The sequence below is a fragment of the Grammomys surdaster genome, unplaced genomic scaffold (genome assembly GCF_004785775.1).
Source record: "Grammomys surdaster isolate TR1022 unplaced genomic scaffold, NIH_TR_1.0 752, whole genome shotgun sequence".
NCBI classification, from domain to species: domain Eukaryota; kingdom Metazoa; phylum Chordata; class Mammalia; order Rodentia; family Muridae; genus Grammomys; species Grammomys surdaster.
The window spans coordinates 5830348-5853299 of record NW_021605171.1 but is presented as its reverse complement, the minus strand read 5'-3'; the positions used below and the strand labels follow the sequence as shown (position 1 = coordinate 5853299).

Below are 22952 nucleotides of genomic sequence, written 5' to 3'. Positions count from 1 at the left end.
TAAAGTTTAGCATGCTTGAAGGTCTCACTCAGCAAGGAGATCAGTAGAAGTTTAAGCAAGCAGACAGTAAGGCTGCCAGCAGAAAGACAGAATAGTATCCATTTGTAAATAAACTTATATAATACTGGTGTAAGTGGAGCTTCTTTTTATACGGCCAAAATCTACAGCCTTGTCCTCAACAGTATAAAAAGATTTCTTACTACTTGAAGAAACCCATAAAAGCAAATACTTTGAGAATGTCAGAACCCTGAGTCTATTTCAATTGGTAAATTCCAAGTTCACTTTTAAATTAAATGTTTAGGTTAGCATATGAAGTGATTGATTTCCTTAAGTATTTTCATGGGTTTACATCACTGTAGTTGATTATATTCAACCCATTGCACTCCCTTGACCCCCCCACTTCATACATATGCCTCTCTTATTCCTAAATGCTCCACTTTGTCCTCATGTCATAGTTAGAGCAATATATATTTAAATCTAGATTCTGTGTATGACAGAAAATATAAGGTATTTGGTTTCTTTGCCATTGTTGTCTCAGTATCTCTCTTCCTGCCCTCAACTCCCTTATCAAGTGCAGACAATGGAACAAGCCCAGATGCTCATCAGCCAGAGAAGGAATGATGATAAGAGAATCCATACCATACATCTGCTTTTCAGTGACGGTTTTGAAGCCATCAACCAACCAGCTACAACCTTTCTAGTCACAAAATTACTAGAAAGCCCTTGGGTATACTTTAAAATAATTTCTTGGAATTCTGGAAGAAGGAAAAAAAAAGCACAACAGTGATGTGTTTCTCATTAGCAAGTAGAAACTATTTTTTAGCAAAGATCCCTGATAAAAGCTGGCATTCAAAAATATATGCATGTATAAATTTATAAGCAAAGTAGTAAAAGATCTTCACATCTTTATAAAGGATACACATACATGTTGTGACCCATCTTGCCACTATCATTGCAGTATTAGTGCCCAAGTTTGTTTCTAGATCATGTTTGGTTATAAGTAAAATATGCCTTACATTGGACAATAATAATTCTTTTCATAAAATATTAACAAGTCTATGCACAAAATTAAAATTTTCTTCTTGCTATAACTGAACTAATTCATCTCCCCTCATGCAGTTAAGACACAATATTCTCAAATACTTTAAAACTTCATACAAGAATTCTTCTGCTTTGAATATGTCAATCCTACAATCTAACGGGACCATCTCTGACAGTCTGCTACTGTGATATGGCTTAACTCTTTGCCTATATGATCCACATTGAAATTTTGCCTGTTTAACCTTTATATAAAATGGACTCAATTACACCCATATTTCATATGCTGTTATTTTGCAATAATTTTTAAAAAATCTATGTGTGTGCATGCCTTCATACATTCACAGTTTATATAAGTAACTATGGGAGAGATTAAGAAAACAGTGCTTATTTCCAGCCTGGCAGGAAGGATTGCACTGCTAGCCACAGAGGATGTTCCAGACGGAATACACCAGACAAAAGAAACTAGGTCGTTAGCAAGGGGAACAGACTTGCATGATTCCTCCCTGAGTAAATAACTCAAAGGTAGCTGCCTTCAAAAAAGATATCCAAGCAGATCAAAGCAAAATTATTCATTCTCAAGTGTATGAGATAACCTTACAATCTATAATAAATCTCCAGTGGTCTGGGAGGGAGGCTTAGGGCCCAAAGATAGTATTTACAATGGAAGAAAACCATGTTTAGTCTCAAGCTGCCAGGTATGAAGATGTTCAGGGTAAGCAAATGTGCTGTGGAATGAAAAGAGTCAATGATTAGCAGTTACAGTTCTATCTCTATATCAACATAGTGTCTTAGATTATGAAAATGCACAAACTTGCTTCAGTATCTTGTCAGGCACCCAGTCGCTGCTCACCCTTTCCCCCTCGCTACTCAACAGCTGTAGGCTAGCTGTCAGACAAGAAGTGAAGATGCACATAAGATGATTAATGAAACACTGTATCAGCAGGAATTTCATCTGTTTCTAACGAGCTTTCTTAGCACGGACATACCATGATCATTGTCGTTAACTCCATGATGGAGTACGTGTAAGCATTTATTTAGCTTCCAACAATAAAAAGCTGCAACTAATGTGACACTAGGAATCAACTCTCATCTCTGTGTGTATTGCATGATACCATCAATGTGCAGGATTCCAGAGTCATAGTTTTTCTTGAATATCAGTTAGCTTGAACCATGTTATATCTTTATTGACCTGTTCTAAGTAAAATAAGAAGTATCTGAGAAGCAGTGGCTATGGCTGTATTTATAGTCAGTCACTAGATGTCTGTTTTAATATCAAATGAATTACATTTTGGAAAACAAATAGCATAACTATTCATTTTAAAAATACATTTGCTATCACATTATCAGTCAGTGATAAATTTATGTAAAGCTGTGTAGCTGTAAGGAATAAAGTTTATATTTAATGGAGATATTGAATTGCTTTTTTAATCTCAATGATTGTCATTTTTAATCTAAAATCAAATTTAAGCAATCAATTAGATTTTACATCCTGCTAAATAGGTTTTATAACAAACACCAAATCTTTGTGTGCTTTAAAAATGTTTGATATCCTCTACAGAAATGAATGTTCACATGTACTTAGTCATTTTGTTAAAGATAATTATAGACATGATTTAGATAAAAATAAAGACAGTTTCTAACTGTGGATAACATTTTCAAATTTCTGGGAACTTTTATTCACTGATTGAATCTAAGTAGAAAGATCTTTAAGATTTCATCAGGTGTTAATTTCACAGGTTTTGTTCATCAATTCATACGGAAGATAATGAGATCCAAAGAAAGAATGTGTTCATACATGAACACCTCCATTTCCAGACTCCAATTAAGCTATTTGACTATTTCTGGCCCCAAGTCTGAGTCCAGCAGGTTTCTGTACCCTTCTGTGTGGCCATATTGTGCAACAGTAGGAGGTTCAGAGTAAGGCTCAGACATCCAGTCAGGCTCCCAGAGCAGAGAAGAAAGCTTCAGTTTTCAGTTACGATGAATTTCAAAAATAGTAACACTGTTTATAAGTCTACGTGGGTCCAAAAAGCAAAAGGATACAACAGCACGAGAAACTAATTAGATCTTGACTGCTTGTTTCAGACATAATTAATATGATATAAATATAAAATATCAGGACACACATATTTTTTAAGTTGAAAATAGATTCTTTTCTCACACAATCTCTCCCGATTACATTTTCCCCTTCCTCTATTCCTCCTATCCAGATCCACTCCCTTTTTTTCGCTCATTAGAAAAAAACAGGCATGTAAGAGACAATAATAAAATATAACAAAATAAAATACTGTAAGATAAAACAAAAACAATCACATCAAAATTGGCCAATAGAAACCAACAAAAAGAAAAGAGCCTAGGAGAAGGCACAAGACCCACTCATTCTCACACTCTGGTGTACCATAAAAACACTAAACTGGAAGCTGTAATAGGTCTGCAGAAAACCTAGTGCTGACCCGTGTTGGCCCTATGCTTGCTGATTCAGTCTCATATGATCCTTGTTTATTTGTTGAGACTGCCAAGTTCTCCTGGGGTCGAACAGCTCCTCGGGCTCTTATACTCTTTCTGGTTTTTATCCCTTGTGGTTCTCCAAGCTCTTGGGGGAGGAGTTTAATAGAGACATCCCCTCCCCACATTTTGAACTGAGTATTCATGATACTCTTGTTAAAAATATATTTTCAGTTAATCTATATCATTATATTAAAATTAATTAGTATATAGAACTGTGGGTTTCAAGTTAATGAGTGCTAAGTAATTATAGAACTACATATACAGGCCTACATATACATGAGTGTGTATGTGTTTGTATATGCATATGTATATGCATATATATATGCACGTGTATATGCATATATATATGTGTGTTTGTTATACTTGGAGTGGTGGTTAGAAGCCATGTTAAGACATATCTTTAGTTAGGAAACAAGAAAGTAGAAATATTTAATAACTCTGCTGAATCTAAAATTAACACAGTTTCCACCTCAGCTGCCTTTTCTATTATACTCCAGAAAAGTGGGCTGAAGGTCCCTATCAAGGAATCTACAAAATCTGTGTTGAAACAGATATTAAAAAGGGAGTTTTCAATGATGGCTGCTCAAGCCATCATAAGTACCTCCACAGGGAAATCCAAAGTCAAGTTAGGGCTCAGCACAAGCTCAAAATAGTCCTTTGGGCACCACAAAGCCAGCCTCCTCTGTTGATCCTAAAGAATCATAGCAACTCAGTTTAGAAGCATTTGTTTCTGCTATCTACAGTTTAAAGAAGATAGTCAAGAAAACTCCAAATACAAGGGGAGATGTGAGCACAAAAGAGGGTTGGACCAGTTAAAACCTACGTAAATGTAGCGAAGACCAGGACCAAGAAAGGCGAAGCCACAGGTCCACCAGGATAATGAAAACAAAACAGCATTCAAGACAGTGGCCTCACTTCCTAAATTCACCATTATCTTTCTTCCCATGACATATTTGGCAGAGATTTCATATTTCTATTTAGCTCTCTCTGCACAGCTATTTCCTTTCTTTATAGTCTAGTAGGTCTAGTAGCCAGCCAACCCTGGCCCCTTTACACTGCTCCTGTTACTGATTTGCTGTCTTTCTGTCCCTTAAATTTCTTCTCCTCCTGCATGTCTTCCTCATCCCCCTCATCTTTCCTTTCTTGGCTGTCTTTGTTTTATTTTTTGTTTTGTTTTCCTTCTTTCTGTACCTTTCCAACTTATTGTTACATCTCCCAAAGATCAAGGCTGACCTGGTTTATGATATCTGAGCACATATTTTTACCTACTCTTTTTAGTCTACTAGCTGGAACCTCCACACATACAAAGCATTTCCCCCCCTTTGCAGCAATTATTCCCACACATGTCCTCCTCCTCTAATTCCTATCTAATAATCTAATACTTGTCACTAGTTTCCCACCATTTTTGAACTCTTTTTTCCTTTCCAATCATAACCATACTAATTAAACAGTGCTACTGAAGTCACTTTTCTCCTCAAACTAATAAGCACCTAACAAATGTCTGGTTTTAGCCACCTCTCTTTTTAATATCAGAGTGAGTTCACTGTTGGATAAAGACATGCCATAGTCAATACACAAGGGCAGATTGGATATAGAAACTGGTGCTTGGAATATCAGTCTAACAGACAAAAATATTACCAAACTGTGCTACAACCTAGTGTCTATCCTCTGAATACAGCAAACATATCCACAGAAGGAAAGTATGTGGCCTTAACTAATTAAAGCAAAGAATCTTAACCATTGACATCAATGCTAAAACAAAAGTTCATAAAAATACGTTGTAATAACTACTTATACAGCATTTAGCTTGTATTAGGTTCTATAAATATCTAGTGATGAATTTAAATATGTAGGAACATAGAAGTACTTACTATACAGTTTAATTTAATGAACTCAGGCTTCTTCAATCTGGCCTTTTGGGGGGGAGGGATCCTGTAGCCATTTTCTATAGATATAGATGGATGATAACATATGAATCACTGGCATTGGAAGGGGGTCCTAAAACCATATCCTGGAGATATAAAGGGATGACGATGCTACCTCAATCATCTGAAGGGGGTCTGGAGCCTTCACATAAAGATATGGAGGGACAGTGGCATATTGATTATTGATGTGTAAATTTACAAAAAGAGAAAATATCACAAAGCATGCTTTATATAACCACTGGGCAGGAGTGTTATATAGAAGGACAATTGCATATAAATTATTGGTAGATAAATAAGAGAAATGGGAAATTTACAAAATGTGCTTTATATGACCACTTGGAGGGGTATTTGATGATTATTTTAAGAAAAAAATTAAAACAGATATATTAAATGTATACATTTAATAACAAAAGTATTATTTTAGCTTAAATTTATCAAACAATTTTATCAACTTTAATATATTATCATTTCAAGTATTCATATTTCTCCAAGCATAAAATATTAATTATCCCTAAAAATAACCACTTTAAAAGAATTTATGGTAAAATTTTCTTGATATGCTTTGAGAGAAATCAGAAGATAATCTATCAGAATTTGTATAGAAAACATGGGTAAGTGAAGCAAGAGTGTTAAGTTTGAGCATGTTGAAAGATGGCCTTTGATATTGATATACTCCTTATTTTTCTAGAGAGTAAATGACAGCTTAATTAGGAACATTTTGAAATTAAATGTTTTGACATAAATGTATGGATAAATATTAGATGTTTAAGTGTGATCATTTAAAAGAAAAATGTTAAAGACATTATATAACATAAACTATGATTTAATATTACTTATTACTAGTTACCTAGATTTATGAAAATAATGTGTTAAAAGTTCTGAATGATCCTAAACATGCTTGTAAATGAAGTACACTTGTTTTCACATCTAATATGCTTGTATTTTGACATTCAACTATTTACAAAGCAAAAATCAGATGGAATAATCTGAAGCAACTAAATGTATTAGTCTCTGATAGCCAATCCATAACTAGAGTTGACTACGTCAGGCATAATTAGGATTTACATACTCTCTACTGTGCTAACAAAGCTTGCTATTGTCATCTCTAGAAGCTAATCCAACTCAAACTAGTGAATCTTCCCAAGTACAGGATGCTAGACATTCTTCAAGTATCTTTTAGAGATTCTTGCTCAAAGGGGGCTGGAACTATGAATCTGTGTATACAATAAAGATAGGTGCGGGATAATCAGACATTTCCTCTAGTGTCTTCTCTTATTACTCTCTTTTCCTCTAGTCTTCTCTTATTACTCTCTTTTCCTCTAGTCTTAAGCAAAGGATACATATTTACAGAAGTATTTCTATATAAGACAATTTTGATGGTTGATAGATGCACTAATCTAGGAGTATAATAATGATAAGTCTGTTTAGTATTATGAACATTTAGCAGAGTAATGGGAATACATTCTCCCCTAGGAGCTATGACCTATTGAGGCATAGGAATATTGCCATACCCACCATAATGGTGGCATGTATGGCTTTCATCTTGTGGAGCTTGCCCTAAGTCAAATCCAGTCAGAAAGTGGTTGATTACTCCTATGATATCCATGCCACTACTGCACCAAGTGACACGTCTTGCCAAGCTGGTCATTGTCGTATGGCTCACAATTGGCTAAGACTGGTGACTGCCTTTCACTTCTGCTAGTATTTTCCAGCCCTATGAAAACTAGCTATTAGAGGAGATGTTTTCATGTAAGTGCCATCTTGATTTCTTCATGTTCTATAACTCAAGAATGTAATGACTCCAGCAATAAGGTCATAATATCAGGTTCAGGAGAATAAACAAGAAGTACTAGCAATAGTCTGTAATGTTTGGTGACCTCACTCACCAACAGTTCTAAAAGATGGTAAGCCCTTCCTTACACTGTGCTTTTATTTGTTAGCCTATAGAGTCAAATAGAGGTATTGTTTCTCTGTTGTAGGTTAACTCTCTATATATGCTTTTTTATAAAAGGTAGGTGTATGTTTTAGAAACTTTCAATAATAGTTCACCTCCATATAGCTTTTTGTTGCTTATTTTTGAAATTTTAATTACAATTTCATTCCCTTTCATCCCTCCAGAGCTATATGATTTTTATTCAAAAGGTCTTCAGTGGTAGTTATTGCTTTCTGTATTCCCTCCTCTGCCTCACTCTCCCATTTAACCCCTCCATTTAATTCTCTCTGTTCCATAAATTCCAGTTAACCATTTTTACCACTATGCTTTTCCTCCTATCCCCTGTAATCTTTCTCAAGGGCTTTTGTAATTTCTTGACCCTTATGGGTATTCCATGTGAAATACATATATCTATGACTCTAAAACTAACATGGGGGCGACCTCTTCCTGCGTTCTCACGGTTGCATCTGTTCGTGAGACCTGTGGCTCCACCCTGCTGATAGCAAAATGTCTTCAGGAAATGCAAAAATTGGGCATCCTGCTCCCAACTTCAAAGCTACAGCTGTTATGCCAGATGGACAATTCAAAGATATCAGCCTAAGTGACTACAAAGGAAAATATGTTGTGTTCTTCTTTTACCCTCTTGACTTTACTTTTGTGTGTCCCACGGAGATTATTGCTTTCAGTGATAGAGCAGAAGAATTTAAGAAACTTAACTGCCAAGTGATTGGAGCTTCTGTGGATTCTCACTTCTGTCATCTGGCATGGATTAACACACCCAAGAAACAAGGAGGATTGGGACCCATGAACATTCCCTTAATATCAGATCCCAAGCGCACCATTGCTCAGGATTATGGAGTCTTAAAGGCTGATGAAGGTATCTCTTTCAGGGGCCTCTTTATTATTGACGATAAAGGTACCCTTCGCCAGATAACAATAAATGATCTTCCTGTTGGCCGCTCTGTGGATGAGGTTCTGAGACTAGCCCAGGCCTTTCAGTTCACTGACAAACATGGTGAAGTGTGCCCAGCTGGCTGGAAACCTGGCAGTGATACCATCAAGCCTGATGTCCAAAAGAGCAAAGAGTATTTCTCTAAGCAGAAGTGAGCACTAGACCATTTATCTGCCAGACAGCATTGAGCAGCCAGAAGAAAATCTCTTGTACTCTACTCATGCTTAAACACATGTGGTGTGATTCCAAATAAGCCTTTTCTACAGGGCTGGGTGTGGCTAGCCTTTCTTCCACTATTGGTAATGGTCTGAGCTGTGTTTTGGGTATACCATCTTATATCAGTCACAGAAACCAACCTGTTAATTCTTTTTTTTTTTTTTCCCTTTTTTTAAAGTATTAAACGTGAATTCTGAGAAAAAAAATAAAACTAACATGTATAAAGGGGAAAAAATGGATTTCCTTTTCTGGATCTGGGTTATCAAAGAAAAGTGTTTGGATTGTTTTGTTTTGTTTTTTTGTTTGGATTGGTTTTGTTGCTATTGTATAGATGGTGATTAACATGGAGATCTACAACTGGCCAAAGTGCAAAGAATAAAAGATTAAATAATTCCCAACTGTAAATAGACCATCCTTATCAAATCAATTCATCTCAAGGCTTGGTGATCATAAAGGGAGAGAGGACAGAGAGATTCTAAGAGCCAGATGCAGTGAATGACAAGAGAAGTAATGTTTTCTGGACATAGCAGAAAAGCCACACCTATGAACTAACAATAGTCCTCACAGTATGGACAAAATCTTCATAAGCTCAAGCCAGACAAAATTCCTAACTGGAGTGGATTGTACATAGGTGGTCCTACCACTGGCCAAAAAGCTATTGGCAATTGTTAGATGATGGAAGAGAGGGAACGGATTTTCTTTAAGGGTGTTTCTCCTGGTAACTAGACCATACACCAAGAATACCTAGACAGCACAGATTGTAGGTTTTTGTGTGTGTGTGTGTCTGTGTCTGTGTCTGTGTGTGTGTCTGTGTGTGTGATTAAGGGGACACAAAGTTAACAACATTAGATGGGTAGAGAAAGGTGTGAACCTTAGAGAAGTTGTCGTATGTGAATATGATCAAAATGCATTGCACAAAATTCTCAATGAAGTAGTAGAAAAGTTAGAAAATATTTTTTAATAGAATTTAACAATTTAAGCTATAGATCCTTATTTCAGATATGGTGTGAATGTATAAGACTTCTATGGCTATAAGAAATGTATTCACAAAGTAAAATATCAGGAATGAATAATGTCAACATTCAATAATAAAAAACGTGTTTTTGAGATATTGAAACTGTTCTGAGTCACTTTTTAGGTGTGTTTTACTCACACCTGACACATTACATTGAAATAGCTTTTAAACGAATGTCTTCGGGGAGGCCTTGAATCCTGACATATAGTGTGTTGGAGATAGCTGTGTGAGAGAGATAGTGAATAAGCATGGGTTTAGGTAGAGTATGAGATGTTAACTTTAGGCTTCCAGGTGATGTAATGATAGTAATGCTACATGATTTTGTTTAAAAATCAGTCTGTCAGCTCCATCATCACTGTTCTAAAACAAGAAGTAAAGATAAGTGTCAGAAACTTACAAACTATAATAAAATATTATAAAACATAAAACTGTGAGCTTTATAATACATATTAGGAACAAATACTATTTACAGTGTGCATAAAATTGTAAATTCTATGCTATGACTAGAAGACAGTGTGTGTGTGTGGGGGGGGGTCTTGTGATATCAGTAGTCAGAAATCAAAGTCTCGCTATCATTTTAGTACCTGTTTTCAAAGGAAATGTATGTGTGTATGTGGTGGGAAGCCGGGAAAAGAAATAAGTTGTATGCCATTACCTGATGCAAAAGCAAATATTTATGATGTGACCCATGAGGTGATGGTTTGTTAATAGCTAAGCATTCACAAAAATCTTCAGGGACTCATATTCTCTGGAGTGTGACAGAAAAGTCACCTGAAATTCAGCAAAGATCACATGCACAAATGGACCCGGCACTGTCACTTCTGCTCAATGACAGCTTTATCTTCAATCTTATTAGCATCTGAGGATGAAAAATGATCCTATACTAAACCTGTCCTGCAATTTTTCTATGTGAGCTCTGTTATCAAGAATCTTTGGCTATAGTTAAGAATGACCCTTAAAACATGTGAAAGAGATAAGGAGACCGATGTCTGAGAAACCATAGCCATCACCTCTGTTCATGTTGTTCTTTGACCATGATTGGACAAGTATACACGAGAACAAAGGTTTATCTCACTGCCTAAATCCAGAATGAGTTTGGCATCATTGATCAAGAGTGATAACAAACAGCCTTAGTGTAAAAAATAGGTTATGCTGACATTTACAATCCACAGTTCTTACTCAGTGCCTTCCTTTCATCCAATATATATGACATCCAGCCATTTTATGACAGAAACAATGAAAATATCCCTGTAAAAGGCTACACTGTGTAATCCCAGAAATGTAGGCAACACTTGTCTGCCTTGCTTGCTTGCTTGCTTGCTTGTTCTTCCCACTTGGCTTGTCATTCCTTTATGGGAATAAAATGATCAAGTTCATATTATCACAGAAGGAACCATGGGAATGGTTCATATGAACATTGATATGATGTCAGACTTGTGACTGCAGTGATTCTTCATAGCAATGCTTTCATTTTAAATTACTTCCATTTGTGACACTGCCTTTTTTTCCTAAGAGGATACTTTAGTACATGTATATATCATCAACATCAACAATATTCATTGTTCTATACACTTCCTATTAATATCGCATTAGTTACTCAGCTTTAGTCTGATTATATTCGCTGTCGTTAAAGGAACATGCATAAATCTCTGCCATCATTAAGCAGGCTTTCCTGCTTTTTCATCTTTAGAAATGTCATTTTTTTCTTACCATAAAAGATAATGGTTTGCCGTGATGCACAAGCTTTTAATGTTATCAGTGATCTGTGCTGGCTATAGTCCTGCTGTTGCTGTTAGAAGTAATATTCTTCTCAATATCCTTCCTCAAAGCTACAGTGGTGCTAGTTAGGTGAAGCTAGTTCCTCTCCTGTGGTGTAGACAAATGAGTTATATGAATAGGGGATTAGATGTGTGGACTGGACAGTATTGCCATGGGCAGTGGAAAATAGGCAGAATTCAGGCATACAGAGATCTTAGAAGAAAACGTCAGGTGTTAGGGGCACTTCTAAGACAGTGTGTATTATTTAGGAACAGGGTCTGTAAAACCTAGAAATACAGGTCCGTTCTATTTGACATCACTCATTAATAAGAGTGATAGTGTACAAAACACCTCCCAGGTTTTAGTTGTCGCCAAACACCAGCTTTCATTTCTATTACAACGTTTCCACAAGAACACAGTGAGAATGCCATTCATCTTTCTTGTGTATTAGTTACAGCATCCTTTTTTAGTTTTTCATTTAGATAAACAGGATCTATGAATGGGAACTATGGGAGAACCCAGAGTTCAGGAGATCATTGATAAGAATGGAAGGTATTAGGCACCATGAGAGCTGCTGGGCAGCTCTGCACACAGCTAGTCAGTGAGATGCAAAGAAATGAGAATTTCTCATCCCAATGCTTAAATTGTTACTCTCTAGAGAGAACAAACTGGGTGCCTTGCCAAACAATAATCACCCTCAAGCATTACTGTTGAATTCTTTAACTCAGATATTTTCTTATATTCTACATTTACAGGATGAACCTACATAACAACACACCTGCCTAGGATGAGTACCATGTCTCCACAAAAGCTCAACCTTTGTTCAATGAGTGAATAAGCCATTGCTTATGAGAAATTATACTGTTGAATTTAAAATGAATTTTAGAGGTGATACACAGTGATGGAGTTACTAGGGTTAGGACACTGCTGTAATGTTACTGCCAAATTCCCTAAAATTTATTGAAGGAGGGTTATATTGGAGAGTTACAAGCTTTACATATAAATTATCTATAATCTCTCGATAGTGTGGACTTTCTTGTTAACTTTAGATATATAAAGTCTACGGCACTGAAAGCTATTAACCTTTCTATTTATACTTCCTATAAGCAGGGGCACATTTGTATAAAGTCCTAACAAAATGTACTGTGATGTAAATTGTATGTATTGTTCCTCTAAGAAATCCATGTGAGTACAGTTACACTTATAAATACTCGTAACCCTGGACAGATGAATATGTCCTTTGATATAGCTTGTAGGTACCAAAGACAGTCAATCTCAAAAGTCTCACTTTTGAAAGTGATTAAACAAAACAAAAAAACAAAAGAATCAATGTTATGATGCAGGATTGAATCGCTGGCTGACCAATTACTGTAAGGGCTGTGCTGAGTCCATGCTAGTTATTTTTATCCTAGTTAATGAGTGCATCTACAAGCATTCCTATGCAGACTTGTCTTCAACATGAGCTTGCACACACTAATTGGAAGCTTCATCAGACACTAACAGTTAAGGACCTCTCCCTCCACAGAGCCAGAACTCATCTTCATAGGCTTTGTCTCTGGTCAACTGTCACAATGTTAAAACATTACTTTTAAATGGCAAATTGTATATTCATGCTGGAAATTTAAATTATGATTTTGATAATTAAAAGAGAACTTGAGAGGAAAGTTACTTTGTTTTAGGATCAGAATTCTGTGGAACCCAGATGCAAAGGGGCTATAAGTCTTAATCCAAATCTTCTCACTTGCAGTTTGACAAAAACAGGTCCAAAAATATGAACAGCATTTTGAAAGTATGTAGCTGAGGATGGCAGTGGCTCAGTATTCAGGAGGCAGAGGCAGGAAGGTCTCTGTGAGTTTGTGATCAGCCTGGTCTATACAAGTAGTTATAAGATAGGTAGAACTACATAGAAAGACCCTGCCTCAACAACAACAACAACAAACCCAAACAAACAAACAATGCAAACCAAATCAGAACATTTTTAAAAATAGAAATACTATAAAATTTATATTTGCAAATAAAGAAAAGAATGACATCTCAGGGCTTGTGGAAACTGATAGAGGGAAAAACAATACAAGGCTTTTAGCTGTGGCTTCCTGTGATAAATGGTAAGGGCTACACTTATCTGTAGGCCTAAGAATAACTGTTTACTGTGCAGTTGGGGGTTATATTGAGAACTTAATTCTTTAAGAATTTCATACAACGTATTTGGTCATGTGCCCATATTTACTCATGCTCCCTTCTCACTACCCCTTTCACATTCTTTTAGGAAGACCTCATATGCTAATAAATGGCCTGGTCCTTCTACACTCTCTTCCCTAATGTTTCCTGAGCCTAAGGTATATGTGTTGTTTGTAAATGTATTAATGGGGAAAAGAAAACAAAGGTCAATTGTTCTCTGAATTCTGGCTGGTTATGGATTTCTATACTGGTCTCCTAGTTTGTGTAAGGCCTGCTAAATATGGGGAAACTCATGCTTGGTTACTGTAAGACCAGCCAACTACTCGTGGCTAGTGAGTCAATGGACTTTAGAAGAGAAGTTCTAAGCCTTTGCGGCTGCTTGGCAAGAAACTGACATGGGCCACGGACAAGGAAGTGGGCTGCTTGGCAGAAATATGACATTGGCCAAGGACTAGGAAGTAGGCTTCAGGTAGGAATCTGACATTAGGCTAGAACAAGGAAGTAATTTTAGGCAGGAATCTAAATTTTAGACTAGAACAAGAAAGTAGGCTTCAGACATGGAAATTACTTTGGGCTAGGGCAGCGGAGTTGGCTCAGATATTTTGGTCTTCCTGATAAGCCCTTAGAAACAGTGATCACAGGAGTGTTCATGGAATTGTGTTTAATGCCTTGCTTGCTCTTTGACTATTTGTATTTATTGTCTTACTTATTCTTTGACTATTTGTATCTATTGTATTGCTAGAACTTCAATCTAGATCTGACTTTAACACATACATGTAAGTAAAATGGTATAAAAGCAAAAAGGAGGAGGGGGATGGGATATGGGGTTCTACAAAGGGGAAATGGGGAAAGGGGATGACATCTGAAATGTAAATAAATAAATTATCCAATAAAACATTTAAAAGATTAATAAAAATAGAAAAAAAAAGAAGTTCTACAGCCACGTTTCTAAGCAATGTAATTTCTAGCAGCATTCTAAATAGTTATCCCAATACCCACAGTGAAGTGTCACTCTCACCACTCATAATGGAAAGAAAGCTTAATTTTGCAGCAGCAGAATCAACAGACGGAAAGCATCACAGAAAGCCACACTGAAGGCTGTTTGAATAATTGTTCTCTCTTTTAGTTTCCAAAAGAACAGTGGTTTCATTCTTTCTTTTATTTGCAAATATAAATTCTGTAGTCATTCCAAATCTATCACAAATCCCGATATTCTGTGGCCAGTTCTTTCCAGGTCATCCTATGACCCATAATTTATATCTACACACACACACACACACACACACACACACACACAAACTTCAGAACTCTAAAATCGATTTAAAGTTGTGTATTTTCTCTTCCTGATACCACTGTTGAAATCAATTGTTATAGGTTAGGTACTATGTTAAAACATTTTAAGTCTGATGAAGTAGGAGTTATTTTTATTCTCATCTCACATATGAAAAAACTAAGAAACACAGATATTAATATTATGTTGTCCAAGGTTGCACAGCAGGCAAACAATCTATCTGGTAGGAAGACAATTGTCAACCACTACAATCAGGCATTTGGTGTAATGGCCATGAACAAACTTATCTCACAAACTATACACACAGACCCTGTGGCTTCATGTTTGCCTCTAATGTGCTGATGATAGTAAATTTTTACTTGTACTGGAAGCCAAGTGCTGAAAAAGTAGCAGCAGAAGAAAATGAAGTTAGACCACAGACAACCTGAGTGTGTTAATAGTATGTTTTACATTGTTTTGTAGGTTTTGAGAAAATATTTAAGGGTTGTAGTTGGAAATTTGTGGAAGTATAATGTGGGATCTAACTAGAGAGCAGGGAAAAGGAGATGCTGAACTATGTTAATATAAACAAGCTTAGGGGAAATATATATGGAACTGCTAGTTAAGATGGTTGACGATAACTGTGGAGGGCAAGATGGCACCCATCTTGACTATCACTGTAGAGCTGGTGGTCACTGTTGGCCTGGATAGAGCCTTTTAGGAGCAACTTCCTTCAACAATACATCTCCAAATCCATAGGAATTAACTAGAGAGCATGGAAAAGGGCATAATGAGAAGCCTGAGTCTGTGAGGCTCTGACTAAGAGGTAGAGAATGTATCGGTCCCTATGTAGGTATAGATTTTGATGGGCTTACTTTTAATAGTATAATCTGTATTTAGTTAATATATTAAAATCTTTATAATTATATATTTGAATAATACAGAAAATGGTCAAAAATAGGATTTAATTAGTTCATCATATTTGCAAGTAAAGTCCTCACCATGAAGCAGAATTTGACCGGGCAAATTTTTACCAAACATAGATGATAAAGATAATGAGGATGCCTCTGTATCCAGAAGAATACCACATCTTACTTGTAGGGATATATAGCTAAGTGCTATGGAATTAAATGTATTCTAAATGTAAACGTATCCGTTTACAATGTGATTCATAACTGGCAACAATAAAATAGTTGTCATAAATTTCTACATTTACCACATTATGATAAAGGCTCATTTTAAGGAATTTTCCTTAGAACATTTTAGAAAATCCCAGAAGCCTTGATTCATAAAGAAAGGTTATCCAGAAAAGACTTGGGAGTCCCATAAGTTCTGCTCAATTAGGTCAAGGCAAAACAAAAAAACAAAAAAGCAAGTCAGATGAAAAATGAAACAAATATGTTCCAAACAAACATGGGTTCAAAGAAGTATCTTTAGTATGGAAATTGGGGAAGAATGTGCACATGCAAGACAGAAGGAGACTATGAATACAGATGGCAACCTTTCTGGAAAAAGACGTCTAAAAGAGGTTTTCAAGTCAAGCAAAGCCTATGTTTGTTAAAAGAGGGCACTTTTATTACAGCTCAACAGAAAATGACCAAAGGCAAGCAGTCTGTAAATCTCAATAGCTGCCCAGAACAGGAAGATATGGAAGAAGAGGAGAAATATTACATACAGTAGAGGAAGCACACTCCTCTGACTCATTTAGAAAATGAGGTCAACTTATGATGGAGCATAACTACACTCATAAGATGTAAGTCTGTCTCATCAAAGGGATAATTGTGCTGCTTATCTTTCTATCAAGTCTTAAGTTTACTCTGCCTTCCTGTAGAATGGCCCTTTTACATTACACCTTTATATACAGGTGACTGTGGAGCTCAGTTCTATTAATTTATTTGGGTTTCGGGTAGGTAGCAATCAGTGTTAGTTTTTGCTGGAAAAATTAATGATTCTGAAGAAAAGACACCAGAATGTTTTCACTTTTCTCCTTCACATGTTTGCAATGTTGGCAAGGAGGGGAACAGAAGAAGACAGTGTTGAAAACTTTCATGGAGTATGAAGAATGGCAGAGAACGCAAAGACATAGCAGACTCTTGCTGGGTAGATGATGAATGGTCATAGAAATGAGGGCTGTGCAAGTGAAACACAACTGCTCGAAGTGAAGATACAATGAAGCAATGAAGGTAAAGGAACCACCAGTGCCCAGCACATATCGACTAATCACCACTCAGCACTGATGTGCTGTCAAACTTAGGAATTTATAGGACTATTATGCTTCTTTCCTTTATAAAATTGTTGGTATCATAATACATATTTTAAATCAGTGGATATATTCTTCTCCCTGCTGGTCTATCCAGTCTCTTCCAAATGCTATTACATTAGTTGTATTATATTGCTGATTTTAGAGTCAGAAAAAAAGGATACTTTTGATTCAATGCCTGGGATAGAGAGACAATGAACCCAGCAAGTGGGAGACATGATTGGCAGCTCTGTAATGTTCTTCATCTTATCTCCTCACATCTTCTCCACAATGCTAATTCTGTTCCTTGGCCATATTCTTATTTAATTCTCAACAAAAATGTCTTGTGTGGTGATCATAAGTGGCATGAGAGATTCAGGAAATGTACTGTGATCTCCTCCCTCTGCCGGAGCTCAAAGTGAGTCGTAGTAAAGCAAACATGAAGATGTTTGCGCAGCTGTGACTGCAGAGATAGTCAGGTCTCAAAGACAGAAGTGATGCCAGGTTGTAATTTCAATACTTCTCACTTTATACTTGACAAAAAAGCAGCAGCCAAAGGAATGCTGTGATTCTAAAAACAGTGTAATTCCCTGAATTGACACTGAAACTGAACATTCTTTATGTAAAAATGGTACAGCTCCCACTCATGAATGTGTTGCTTCCTGGATTCTGTATGAACTACAATGGCAAGGAAGGATGGACCTACTAGCTTACACCTATCTCATGTCAGGGAAGTACATGGCCTGGCCAAGGCTGCACTTACAAGCCAAGTGTGTTCTCTTCTGCTGACAGCAGGGTTAAAATGGGCACTTCCTACTTTAATTACTTCCACCATGGAGAGGAGAAGCCTGATGCTTGCTACCTTTACATACCTAAGGTTCTTGTTAGATACTCTTCTAACAAGATGTAAGAAAATAATGTGGTGAGATGCTTTTTTTTTTCAAGAGGGATTATTATAATTCATTTAACCTAGTGTTGACATCTGAGTTTCAGTTATGAACTGCTGTGTTACCTTCAAGTGAACAAATGATGTGTTAAATTGTTGTTTGTAATTAACATAAAACAAGTTGAAAATGCAAAAGAAAGTGAGTTTTTCTAGATAAGAATGAAATTGTTTCTGCAAATGCTGTGCATTCCCTGTGTCTGAGCATGCAAACTGTTCGTTATCATGGGCACTTCCACAGAAAAAAGGCTCATACCACAGGCATAAGGCAGTTGCTGAGAGCTTTAATTAGAAAATATTAGGTAGTGAGAGTAAAAAGGTAAAAAAGCAAACAAATGGCTACTAGCTATTGTTTCTCTTGCTCTATTGAGAATATGTCTAATATTGAAATGAGGGAGAAATTAATTTAGGGTTATTTATCCAATTAAAGTAAACATACACAGGGGTAATCATGGAAATATGCCTCTACAAAACTGACAAAGATCAAAATGCAAGGTAGATATGACCCTGTGTAGTTCTACTCTTCAAACATTTGAAAAATTTGCTCTCACAAACTCATCGTTATATGGGTAGTGTTGCCGTTCATTTGGTACAAGCTATTACCACTAAACCAAATAGCAGAACACTTTTGAACATGAAAACAGCAAAATGGAGTAGAATAAACAAAGTTTGTATTAGGTTCCTTTTCCTCTCATGCATTTTATATACTGAGGCTTGGGCCAAAGCATTCATTCTGAAAAGAAAATGGGATGTGTACTCTTTTGAAGCTGTCTCTATTTCCTATTCTTGAATAGAATTCTGGAACTTTTGGAATGGAATCATTTTGCAGGGCCAGCCTGATGTGTGATGCTAAGCACAAACAATTTGGTGTTTGGCTCTAGAAACATCCTCAGTTTTGGCAGTTTCTTCCCTCAGCAACAGGCACACAGCCAAATCATTTCTAGCCAAATCTCAGAACCCAGTTATGCCTGTGCTACTGAAACTATTTCAGCTGTTTTCAAGACATGGAGAAGAGTGAAATATTGGCACTTCTAAGATAAATAAATCATTCATCAGTATATTCCACCTTAAATTAGAGTTGCCAGAGGTTTTTCTGTGGCCACTATCATTGTTTTGTTTGGAAGCACTGCTTGATAGAAACATGGCACGAGCATTTTGATCAGAAATGTCCAAGTTCTAGACCTAGACTGATGGCTTATTTAAAACCTGACTTTCAGGCTTTGTTTAAGCTGAATCTTCTGTGTTTTACACAAAGTGTGAAGAATTTTAATTTTATTTCTAAAAGTATGAGAAAATGAATCAGATTCCTAATGCCATTTTTTCACAACATTCTTTCTGGTATTATTTTTAAACTTTCTGTAAAGTTGTGTGTGTGTGTGTGTGTGTGTGTGATTTTAATCCTAGACTTCCACGTTGTAATATAACAAAGCATTTTCCCATAATTCATGTAATTCAGTGAACAAAAATTCAATATTTTCCCTCTAGTGGTTTAATTATGTAGCATCTAGTGAAGTTACTAAGGAGTATAGGATGCTTTGTTGAGGCTTAACAGAAATAGTAGAATGAAAATAGAGAATTCTGCAGACAACAACATAAAAATAATAGACAGTATGTCTATAGTTTAGTACTCATATTACTTTTTAAGTCAATGAGGTATTCTTCCTTAAGACAGTTCATTCCAAAGATATTTAACATGTAATATATGTCATATATAATGCATGTACATCCATGAAATTGAGAATTTATCTACATTTTGAACTTTTTAATACAGTTATTTATAATAATAATTGCAAAAAATGTTGTTTCCTTAGATTGAAAAGTTTTAACTAGATAACTATGGTTTTCCATGAATATATTAAAGACTATTTAATATATAATTTATTATTGTGCATATAATATGATACATATCACATATAATATGGTAATATAATGTCATATTGTATATATGTAAATATTTAAACTTTATATTTTCTAATTATATATTACATTTATTATATTTTATAATCATATATTATATATATTTATAATTATATTATATATTCTATAATATTTTCATGGAAAATCACATTTATCTAGTTAAAACTTTTCAGTCTAAGAAAAAAAGGTGTTTTTGAAATGGTTGTTATAATAAATAACTGTATTAAAATTATTAAAATGTAAGTAAATTCCTGATTTCATGGAAATAGAGAGTACAACATCTGTCATGAGAGGCTAGAAAGGGCAAACAGATGTAGAGGAGGCAGGAGGAAGCTGGATTAACACACCAGAACAGAAGTAGAAAGGAAGACTCTTGCATTTCTACTGTAGATAATGTGACCACAGTTTATAACACTTTATTCACTGTTTTATAGGGAGCAAAGGGAATGGCATTGGCAGTTCCCTAACAAAAAAGAATGAGCAATGGCCAAAGCAATGAAAGTTATAGCCTGTGTCTTTAAAACAAGTGTTGTGTGTATATGTGTTTTCATGTGTAGGAGAGGGTAACATTTATCTACATGTACACACGTACATGTGTATGAGTATGTATGTGCAGGGATATAAGGCGGTGTATGTATGTCAGTACACAGCATCTGGTGGTGTTCTTCAGCTTCTGTTGACAATTTTCTTTCCAAAAATACCTCTAGCAGGTTTGGATCACGCCAAGAATTTTGTGTTGGTTAGCCAAGAAACCTAGAGCTCTTCCTATCCTCATCTTTTCAGAGCAAGGATCATTCTTTTTTAAAATATGAGTTTTCTGGAGCAGAGTCAGGTCCTTGTATTTGCAAGGTACCTACTGAGCTGTCGTTCTGCCCTGGAATTCCTGATCAAATATCACACAACACATGGGTGTGTCAAATTATGTCGAAGCACCCTGTATGGACACACAGTGAGGTTCCTATGAAATGAATTTGGAAGAGCTCTTCTTCAACCTATAGTTAGAAAAGTGCAGCATGTTGTGGGGATTAGTAGAACTCCCTTCTTTCTGCTGATCTAGGATTTCAGAGGGATTTAGTGGCAATAAAGTTAGACTCCTTTGGCAAAGGTGAGATATTAAAGAGATTATGGAGTATGAGATTTTCATTGCACAGGCAAACTGTTAATTCACAAGCATTTTCCTTCATTCAAAGTAAACATTGAGTCTGCTTAGCCCAAATACGTTTGTACACACATCAAAAACAGACCCATGCTTAGCCACCCTTCACTCTGAAGCCCTCGCTCCTAGCATATACTTTGGGAGCTTTCCTCCATTGTCACCTTACAGTATGCTCCAGGAATTCAGTGATCTTTCATTTGTACCTTTACTTTTTACTGAAAACCCTCTGTCAGAATTTATTAAGTATACACAGGTCATGTCATGTTCTTAAAATCCTCAAGTGAGTATACTGCAAAAACAAAAACAAAACAAAAAACAAAAGCAAAACAACAAAAGCAAACAAACACTGTCAAAGTATGCATATTGTCCCCTAGCTATAGGATTCCAACCAGTACAGAGCACTCATGCACCACGTAACACAGCCCACGATCCAACTTCATCTGCTGGTATAGTGCAGAGACAAAAAGATGGCAGCCATTTGTCAATGAACTCACAGTGGAACTCAGAAGCCAGATCTGCAGTCCATTATAAAACAGTTTAGCTGCTACAAAAGTAGAAATGAGCATATGTGACATGGAACAAAATGGAAGGATAGATAAGCATCCAAAATCAGAGAGAAAGAGTGCTACAGGAGACTTAGCGGAGGATAGAACATGGGAGCATATGAGGAAGCTGGCTAAGGAAAGGACAAAGGTAGCAGAGCAGGTAGCAAGACCATGAGCAGAGAAAGTCTGGAGAAAAGCAGTTTGGAAACTCCCGACACTCACATTTGCACACATACACACACACGCACACACACACACACACACACACACACACACACACACTCCTGCAGTGCTCCTTTGTATCTGCTACATTCTCATGCTATTTTAAATTGGATTCTCCGTTCACCTGTACATCAATCACTTCTGGAGCATGGTCATGAGTGACCATACAGATGCTCTGTGGACATGGGGGTTACAGAAGATTAATTAGTTAAGGAGACTTAATGACTTGCATAGAAACCAGGCGACTCAAATACCAGTTGTTAAAAAGCACTTGCTAGTAAATGCCCTTCATAACATTGCTGAAGCACCAAAAGTACATTTTAACCAGAGGGTAGAAAAAAAAACACAAACAGCAACATACTTCCCAACAACTTAAGACTTGGGATCTTAAACCATTATAAGAACAGCTCTGTGCAATGACAAACCACCTCGAAGTGCTTCACAGCAATGCCACAATCACGAGGCTCATGGATTTCCCTCCAGGATTCACCTCCTTTGACATCTCAGATCTAGCAGAAATAAGGCTCAAAGGTATACTAAATATGTGTCTAGGTAGCACTGGGAAGTGTCTGCCTCTGCCTCTGCTAACTGTTCCTTCATTCACTTTACTCACTTCAGAGTCATAGCAAAGGCACAGGAGGCACCAACTGAAACTCCTTAATATCGAAATGTTTATTACTAGAAACCTAAATTTACATTCAAGTTTCACTTACTATTGACTTGTATGGAGCAGTGTGTGTGTGTGTGTGTGTGTGTGTGTGTGTGTGGTATGTGTGCTGTGTGTGTGTGTTGCTTGATTTTATTTGAATCCTGAGGAGGATCTTCCACAGAACTGCATTCATATGTTTTACAATTTATTGGCCAGTCCTCAGTTGAATCCACTAGTACTAATGAATTTTCTGACATAGCCTACATGGGGTATCCATTTAATTTTATTTTATTTTATTTTATTTTATTTTATTTTATTTTATTTTATTTTATTTTCAATTTTTTTTATTGGATGTTTTATTTACATTTCATATGTTGTCCCCTTACCCTATCCACCACCCACCCAGGAACCCCCAATCCCCTCACCCCTCCTCCTTCTTCTCTGTGGATGTAACCTCTATCTACCCCCCCACTCCCACCTCCCCA

The 22952-nt window shown here is 36.3% G+C and overlaps 1 protein-coding gene and 1 pseudogene across 2 annotated transcripts in view; one reads left to right on the top strand and one right to left on the bottom strand.

Moving 5' to 3' along the window:
* Positions 1-22952, bottom strand: part of Snca (synuclein alpha) — a 93157-nt gene that overhangs the window by 21132 nt on the left and 49073 nt on the right. The gene's annotated exons all lie outside the window — the stretch shown is intronic.
* LOC114633821 lies at positions 7881-8703 on the top strand (annotated as a pseudogene).